A 7,589-nucleotide genomic window follows, 5' to 3' on the forward strand; every position below is an offset into this window, starting at 1 on the left:
GATTCAACACTACACTGCATTTTTACCGGTCGCGCGCGATGTTTGTAAACAACAAAAAAAAAATAATTTAAAATAACTACGGAGCGCTTAAAAATGCGTCTAGACCCGACGACTGACTCAACTTGAATGTTTGGCACTGGCTTTAGGACCCTATTAATTTGATTAGGAAATGATATAGGGTAAAAGCACCGGTTTTGGCCAGCCTTAGAGAAAATGTCAATAAAAATTAAATGGAAAGCCGTATTTACACTACAAAGTGCTACAAATATGTCAAATGTAAGATTTCAATCCATATTATGTGTGTAAAATATCAAAGCTGAGTTAAAACCATTTTTTCGCTTTGAAAATCCCGTTGCACTGAGAAAAATCTACACGCCAAGGTCGTGTGTTTTACTTATAGATTTGCGCAATGAGGAAAACCACATGACTTGAGTGTGGTATAATAACATGTGTATCAACATTAGGTTGTCATGAGAAACTAACATGAATGTCTAAATAATAAATCATGAAAACCAACTGATTTGCTTATTGAATTCTAAATGTAATGGCTTTAGATAGTCATGTGTGATAGAACATGAATATCATGAGACTGAAAGAAGAAATTTGATAGAAGAAATCTTGGTCCCCCAAAAAATTTGGATTCGAGGCTCCTCTGCTTGTCGCAAGCTCTCATGAAAGTTTTTTTTTTCAAACAAGAGAGTCAGCAACAAGCGGAGCGCCGCAAATCCATAATTTGGGAAGCCCGGGATTAGCATATTTCATTCTATTCGAAGCTAAAAGCTAGGAAAATCTGTTAGTGGAATCCGATTTTTCTTTAACACCATACATTATATCCAACGCTGGAAGTAATGCATTTTATTTATAGAAAATTAGAATGAACTCCTCATATTCACTAGGACATCTTCACCAATAGAAAGAAAAACGAATCCGCAAATTTTCCTCTATAACACTTTCAGCTTCAGAATTTGCCTCTTTTCTTTGGAACATGATGATGACTGTCGTTCGACACGAGGTCCATCCGCAATTTAGTTCGCTATGGGTTATTGTATATCCACTTGAGTGTTGGATTATCCCGGTTATTTAGGAGGCTGTTCGAAACAGTCGTCGGGAATCGAGGGGAATCTCAATGTATTCCATCCAGATCAAGTAATGTTGCCAATGTTGTTGAAACACATGCTTATGATAACTATACATACTTTACGCGTTATTAACTATTGCCACTTATTGAAGTGTTTCATTGAACCTGAGTTTTGACCATTAGAAACATTTATAACAAGCTGTATTTTGTTTAGTGAAAGATACTTTTATAAACATTCCATCCAACCGCCCCTCATTTTTCGAGCCGTGCAGCCGGCAGCTGAGTGTCAACAACAGCTGTTTTGGAAATCTGATCCGACGCCCACTTTGCTGTCCTTGTTGCTCTACTTGAAAGAGTAACAGTGCTCGTTTGCGCGCGAAAACTTTCTCGCTCATTGTTGCTGCCAAATCTGACAGTGACTGTTTCACCGACCGTTTAAGGCAACGACTGTTTCAAACGGTCGTGAACAGTTAGGAACTGAACGGTCAATAACTCTTTAAAACTCATTTGTTGGCTCTTAAAAGGGCCGCTTGAATTCACGAATTTGCGTAACACGGACACGTTTTGATGGCGCACTGGTTGCAATCCTCTTCGCCCGATAAGGTTTACGGTGGGGATGACGATGTGCGCTTCAACAAGCGGCTTTGGTCGATTTTCTTCAGACATCTCGTACAAACTTGCCTTTGCGCCCCGATTCCAGCAGGGCCAATTCTGGAAGCGCGAGTCCATTAGGAAATCCTGAGCGATTTCACAATCCGGACGCTGGATTTGCCGCCGATTGATGATCAACAGCTGGCCTCTGGTAGCGAAGAGCTGAGCAGGTTTGGAGAAGCTCTTACCAGCTCGAAAGCGAAAACAGAATGAAACCGAATTCAACAAAGGAGGTATGCTTTATACCCTTAAGCTAAGTATGCTGTTCCGCTTAAGAAAAGTAAAAATTTCTGCGGGAAGAAATGGTCAAGAAATTTTCTACAGGAAGCTCCATTTGAAATGACATTTCTTTTCAACTGCGTACTGTGATAAAAAAAATGCTTTTCTTGACCATTTCTTGCAAGAAATTTTCCACGCATCGAGATAGGCAATTACCACAGACAAACAGACGTAACACTTAGAACAAATCCCGATAAAAATCATAGTCACGAGGACATGTACGCTCAATGCTAAAATCTGTGTGTTTGGCCGATGGACCAACAGATGGCGGTAGTGTGTAAACTTCAAACGCGAACAAAAACGATGCGAGCGCTGCGGGTGGTGGATTGGCCACCTACCATATATTTGAATCGGCCGTTAAAAAGGTGGTCGATGGACATCGGTGAGAGTGTGACGTCTGTTTGTCTGTGCAATTACTTTTCTGCAAATGATGCTCCTCCTGTCAAATTCTTCGTTTTTTTTTTATCTGGGAAATAGGCTATATGAAACTGATGTCTTCGTAAGGGATGTACAAGATGAGCATTACGGTGTAATTGCATCCCGACGGCACTGCAGCAGCGTCCTCGGAAACATCCTCAAATTGCCGTATTGTCAATGGATCATTGAAGGTAGTTTTTGTTAGTGCTCACCGCATCAAAACAAAGGCGCCACTGTATATGGGAATTAACATTGTGACAGCATTGTTGTTCTGTCAAACACACACGGTGGCGCTATCTATAGTGGTTTCTGCGCTCGTGTACATACACGTTACATCTCACCAACACTACTTAAAGATTGCTGGTGGAAAATATAAACAAAGATCAGCTGTTCCCAGCAAAATCAAACGGTAGTATTTTCAACCAGCAAATTTGCGCATGTGTTCGTGACACCGCTCGGCGAGAGCTCAATGCTTGTACATGACCTCTTTAGATACACGGAGCCACAAATCAACCCAACTTTGACTTCCTTTGACGCAATTGGGTCCTAAAATTTTTAATGAAATCTTGTTTTTATTTATTGTATTTTTGGTAAAATCCAGAATACGATCGCAGCTCAGTTTAGAGCTGCGAAATTATTTACACAGTGAGAGAAAATTTCACAGAACAAAGTATAAAACCACAGACATAAAACTCTCTTGATTTCTTACACGGCTGTCATCCTGCATACATTTCGGCTCTTCCTCACATCGTGTTGGTACTTCGCGTTTTAGTACCCACTTTCTGGTCGGTTTGCCCTAATCTTGCTCCTGATTTTCGAGTATACGGCTCATACGCTGCTAGTGCTAGATTCTGGCAATCAAACATATCGCATTCAATCCACGTATTTGATGTCGTTTTTCATTTTGTTTAATGTTTTACGCTTCAGCGAGGTATCATTGATGTCTCCTATCCATTAAAACATATGTTTTGTCCCTCCCAAAACAATCGAAACAAGAACACTGGACGCTATGTTGAATTGATGTTGGGTTGATATATATTGGCTCATGCCACCTCCCTGTTTCTTACTCAACTGGCAGCAAAATAAATGAGAATTCACATTGCCTCTTAATATTCATTGCCAAATTAGTATATAATGCACATTAGGATTGATGAAAATAAAACTGTTTTCAATGAAATTTCGACATCAGAAATATCAATTTCACAAGCTGTATAACATTTCATTGAAGTTCGTCAATATTATGCGTGACGCGAAAAATTCTCGCGCCGACTATCTAAAAAAAACGCTTGTAGATCGCCGCAGGTACTTCAAATCGTTTTGGTGTCTTCTGCGCGATCATGCCTTGGACAATCAGGAATAATCGCGCAGAAGACACCAAAACGATTTGAAGTACCTGCGACGATCTACACGCATTTTAAGAAGTTTTTAAGATCGCCGTCGCGATAAATAATCGCGCAATGCACCACCTGCACCGTTTTCCCACCGGTGTAGCAAAAGCTGCACCCAAACCGTTCTTTTATTCCGCGCAGAAATTTCTACACCCTGATTGAGCTGGGTGTAGCAGGTAGTGCACTCTTTTTACCAATACATGTATGGTTCTTAGCTGTCAGTGGCATTCTTGTTTTGGTCGTTTTGGTTGGTTTTGTTGCTTTCGGTAACGAACAAGCAAGGTTCTACATTTTCGCTCATTTCCGACTGAGCGGATAATCCTTTCAGAAAGAAAGAAATATTCTAAGCATTTATAAATGAACGTCACTACAAGAAATACATATTACATAAGTATAATATGGGATACTATGAAGCATGAGTAAAACAAATCTATCAGCAAATTTCAGAAAATTCAACTGAAAAAAACGTGCCAAAAGAATCAGCAGCGGCTGGACTGTATGTTCCCATATTTTGAACTCGGATTACAAAATCTCTGCTTCTATATTTTTCGAAAACAGTCGATTGGCGAGAATTCGATATTGATTTTACATTGGCAATGATCGATTTTCAATACTCTTTTCGCATTATTACAAAAATAACGGATTAACCTTTTACATCGTGAGCTAGAAACACTGCGTAAGTATGAATTTTGATGATGTTATAAGCCAGAGAGAAGATTGGTGAAGTGTTTATATATAAACATTCTTAATTTCAAATAAATTTTATTGAATCACGAAACATAAATAATGGTTATAAATTCCCAGGGAAAATAAATTTATTTTTGTATACCTAACATTTGTTTTCTTACACGACGTAGTAATGTTTTCATCCAGTGCTGTAAAACCGTTAACAAACTATCCAAAACATAAGTGAATAGGCCTATTCACATGACGTCTCAAATCAGCTGATCGGGAAGCATTTTGAAAGTTCTTCTATGAAAATGACAGGCCTGTGTTAGCACCGGTCCTCCACCGATGTAAACAAATGCATAGACGGATCTATCACATGAAAGGCCTTATCTAATGTTTTCTAATCCCTTACAGTACATCACGAATAACAGAAACAGCTGTTCTATCTGTTTGAAAATTGATATTTTGTTTTGATTTACGCATTCACTAACACCATCATAAGCTGTCAAAATATTGCACCGAAACCGTTCTATTTTCCGGTGTCAATTGTTACACTCGCACGGTGCACCGTCGGGAATAATCGAAAACGACATAAGTGTGTAAGAGGTCAGTTTAGCCGTTTATTTACATCTGTTAAAGCCACCAGGAGTAATCATAGCCGCCTCCCGCATAGAAAAACACAATTCGCCGTACATTCCATACAGTAACATTCTTTCAACTGTTATGGTTAATGTTTCACAAACAGTAACTTTCTTGTTGTACAATAATAAAAGCTTTAGATTATAAAAAATCATTTGAGTAATGTATATCAAATTGTAACAGTATCTAATATTATCATGGCATTGTGAAACTATATGGGGGCACAGAGAACAGACGTTCATCTTTACTCGTCAGCGTGTGTAAAGCATTGTACTGGTCATTTCAAAGTATGTCGTTATGCTCCTGTTACGCGGCGCTGTCGTCAGATTGAGTAGGCTACAAATTTGCCGCTTTTTACACTTTGGCGCTGGTGTCGATATTAAAAATTGCCACTTGTCGCTAACGTTGCTTTGTGTGCTAATGCATTTTGACCTTCACTAGCGACATCGTGTTGTCGAAACTAGCTTGTATGTCGGGCTGTCTGCGTTGGCGGCGCTGATGGTTGATTCGAACCTTTACACATGGTTTTGGTGAAATTTTGTTTGAGCCTCCATGTCTGTTCTCTGTGATGGGGGTTTAAATTCGTGCGAAATAGTTGAAGTATAAGGCTACGGTTTGCCGAATGGTAGAGGCACGCTTAAAAGTAACCAATTAGTAGTGTATGTTTCGCACAAAGATATAATAATTTTTCATAACAATTTGATCGTAAAAGAGTTTTATTTTAGATAAAAAAAATACGGTAAAATTGATTATGTACGATACATTTGATTAAAATCGTGAAAACAGAAAATTTATTTTTAATATGTTGTGCAACTTCAACAATCGTAGTGATGTTTTTTAAGCGTGTATGTATTTGTGCAATTGAAAAAAAAAACAAAACAAAACAAAAATCACTAAGTTGCGTATTTCCAATCGGAGTTTTGATTGCCTGTAAAAGTATATATTTCCCGAAATTTAATTGTGATCCGGTTAAACTATAGCGCTGGTGAGTAAATCTTTTAAAAGTTCTATAAAACTGCGGCCAATTCAATGTTGTGTTTTCAACAGGATCGCGATACTCGAGCAAGCTGTGGATGCAAAATGAAGCTAGCCTACCGCTTTCGCTGCCTCCACCAGCAACTAGAGTTAGACGAGGAACAGATTCGAGAACAAACAGTGACATAAATCAGGCTAAAAAGTACGATCCAGCCTACAAAGCAGCAGCAAAGCTACAACTTCACTTCGCCACATTACCGGTATTAGAAATTATGCAGTGCTAAGAATGCGGAATAATTACAGTTGCATTGAACAGCACACTTTTTTGTAGTGAGGATAATTTGTTTGATAATAAAACATGATTTATTGGAGGACAGTGCGATTTCATAATTTTTATCAAGATTTGAGAAATTTTGCGATGCAACAATACAACCCCCGCCATATTTTTTTTTTAGAAACTGTCCAACTATTCCTGAACTGTTCGCCATAGTGTTAGACACCGAAATTCTGTATGGTATTGAGCATTCAGATTAACTTTAGACCGATGTTCATAAGAGAAATGAAATATCACCAACAAAAGTTCGCCGAAGTTCGGCGTCGGCATTCTACCGAAGTGCTACGCCGACAAAGGCATTCCTTATGCGTCGGCGAAGCACTAAATTAGAATGCCGACGCCGAACTTCGCCGAAGTTTTGGCTGCCGAACTTCTAATTGTCACTCGAATTGTCAATATATTGACTTCGCAGCACCAATCTGGAGTTCGCCGGTTGGACTTCCGAAGCGAAGTTTTGAACGAACTAACTGTCATTGCTCTGCCGGCTCGGCTTTTATCTCGACTGTTTTAGAAAACTGTCCAACATCACGTCGACGGAAGAAGTTTCACCACAACGGAGAATTTGTCATTTTGGCGCGCCAAAATCCTTCCGATTGAAAATGTGTTGGCGGTGCTTAAGGTGCAACTGTTTGCTATCCATAAATGATGATCAATTTTGTAGTTTTGGGGATGTGATATCGGTTCTACCGGACATAGATGAACTGAAAGTGTATCAACATGCCTATTGTTAGCAAGCATATGATCCGGATAGATCACCGAATGATCGATATGATATAAAACAGAAATATTTTCTTTTCAACGATAGTTTGAACATAGATTGTTCATGGATGCCACGATGAGTCTATCGTGTGTTACCTTAAGTTCGTTGATAAAGAAGATGAAATTGAGCGAAGTTCTTTTTCTGAATTTTATCGGGATGCACAATATCAACCATTTCCATTAACATAATTCAAAAAATTTGTTCGAGAAAATCGACGTTTTTAAATGGTAACATAACTTAACCGCCTATTTCCCACATTGTAATTTTCCCAATTACCATTTACCAAACTGTAAAAACTGTTCGGGGTAATGTCGTTTTAACTTTGGATTATTTGTGGAATTGTGTGGTTATTGTAATTTTCACGAATGATTAGACTTTCATGGCGAAATTGAGAAGATG

At 38.8% G+C, this 7,589-nt stretch overlaps 1 long non-coding RNA gene across 1 annotated transcript; it reads left to right on the forward strand.

Moving 5' to 3' along the window:
- Positions 1-5,697: 5,697 nt before the first annotated feature.
- LOC110678605 lies at positions 5,698-6,276 on the forward strand. Its single transcript, XR_002501775.1, has 2 exons — positions 5,698-6,106; positions 6,169-6,276. It is a non-coding gene; the product is annotated as an uncharacterized LOC110678605 (long non-coding RNA).
- The last annotated feature ends 1,313 nt before the right edge of the window (positions 6,277-7,589 follow it).

Source organism: Aedes aegypti, chromosome 3 (assembly GCF_002204515.2).
Source record: "Aedes aegypti strain LVP_AGWG chromosome 3, AaegL5.0 Primary Assembly, whole genome shotgun sequence".
NCBI classification, from domain to species: domain Eukaryota; kingdom Metazoa; phylum Arthropoda; class Insecta; order Diptera; family Culicidae; genus Aedes; species Aedes aegypti.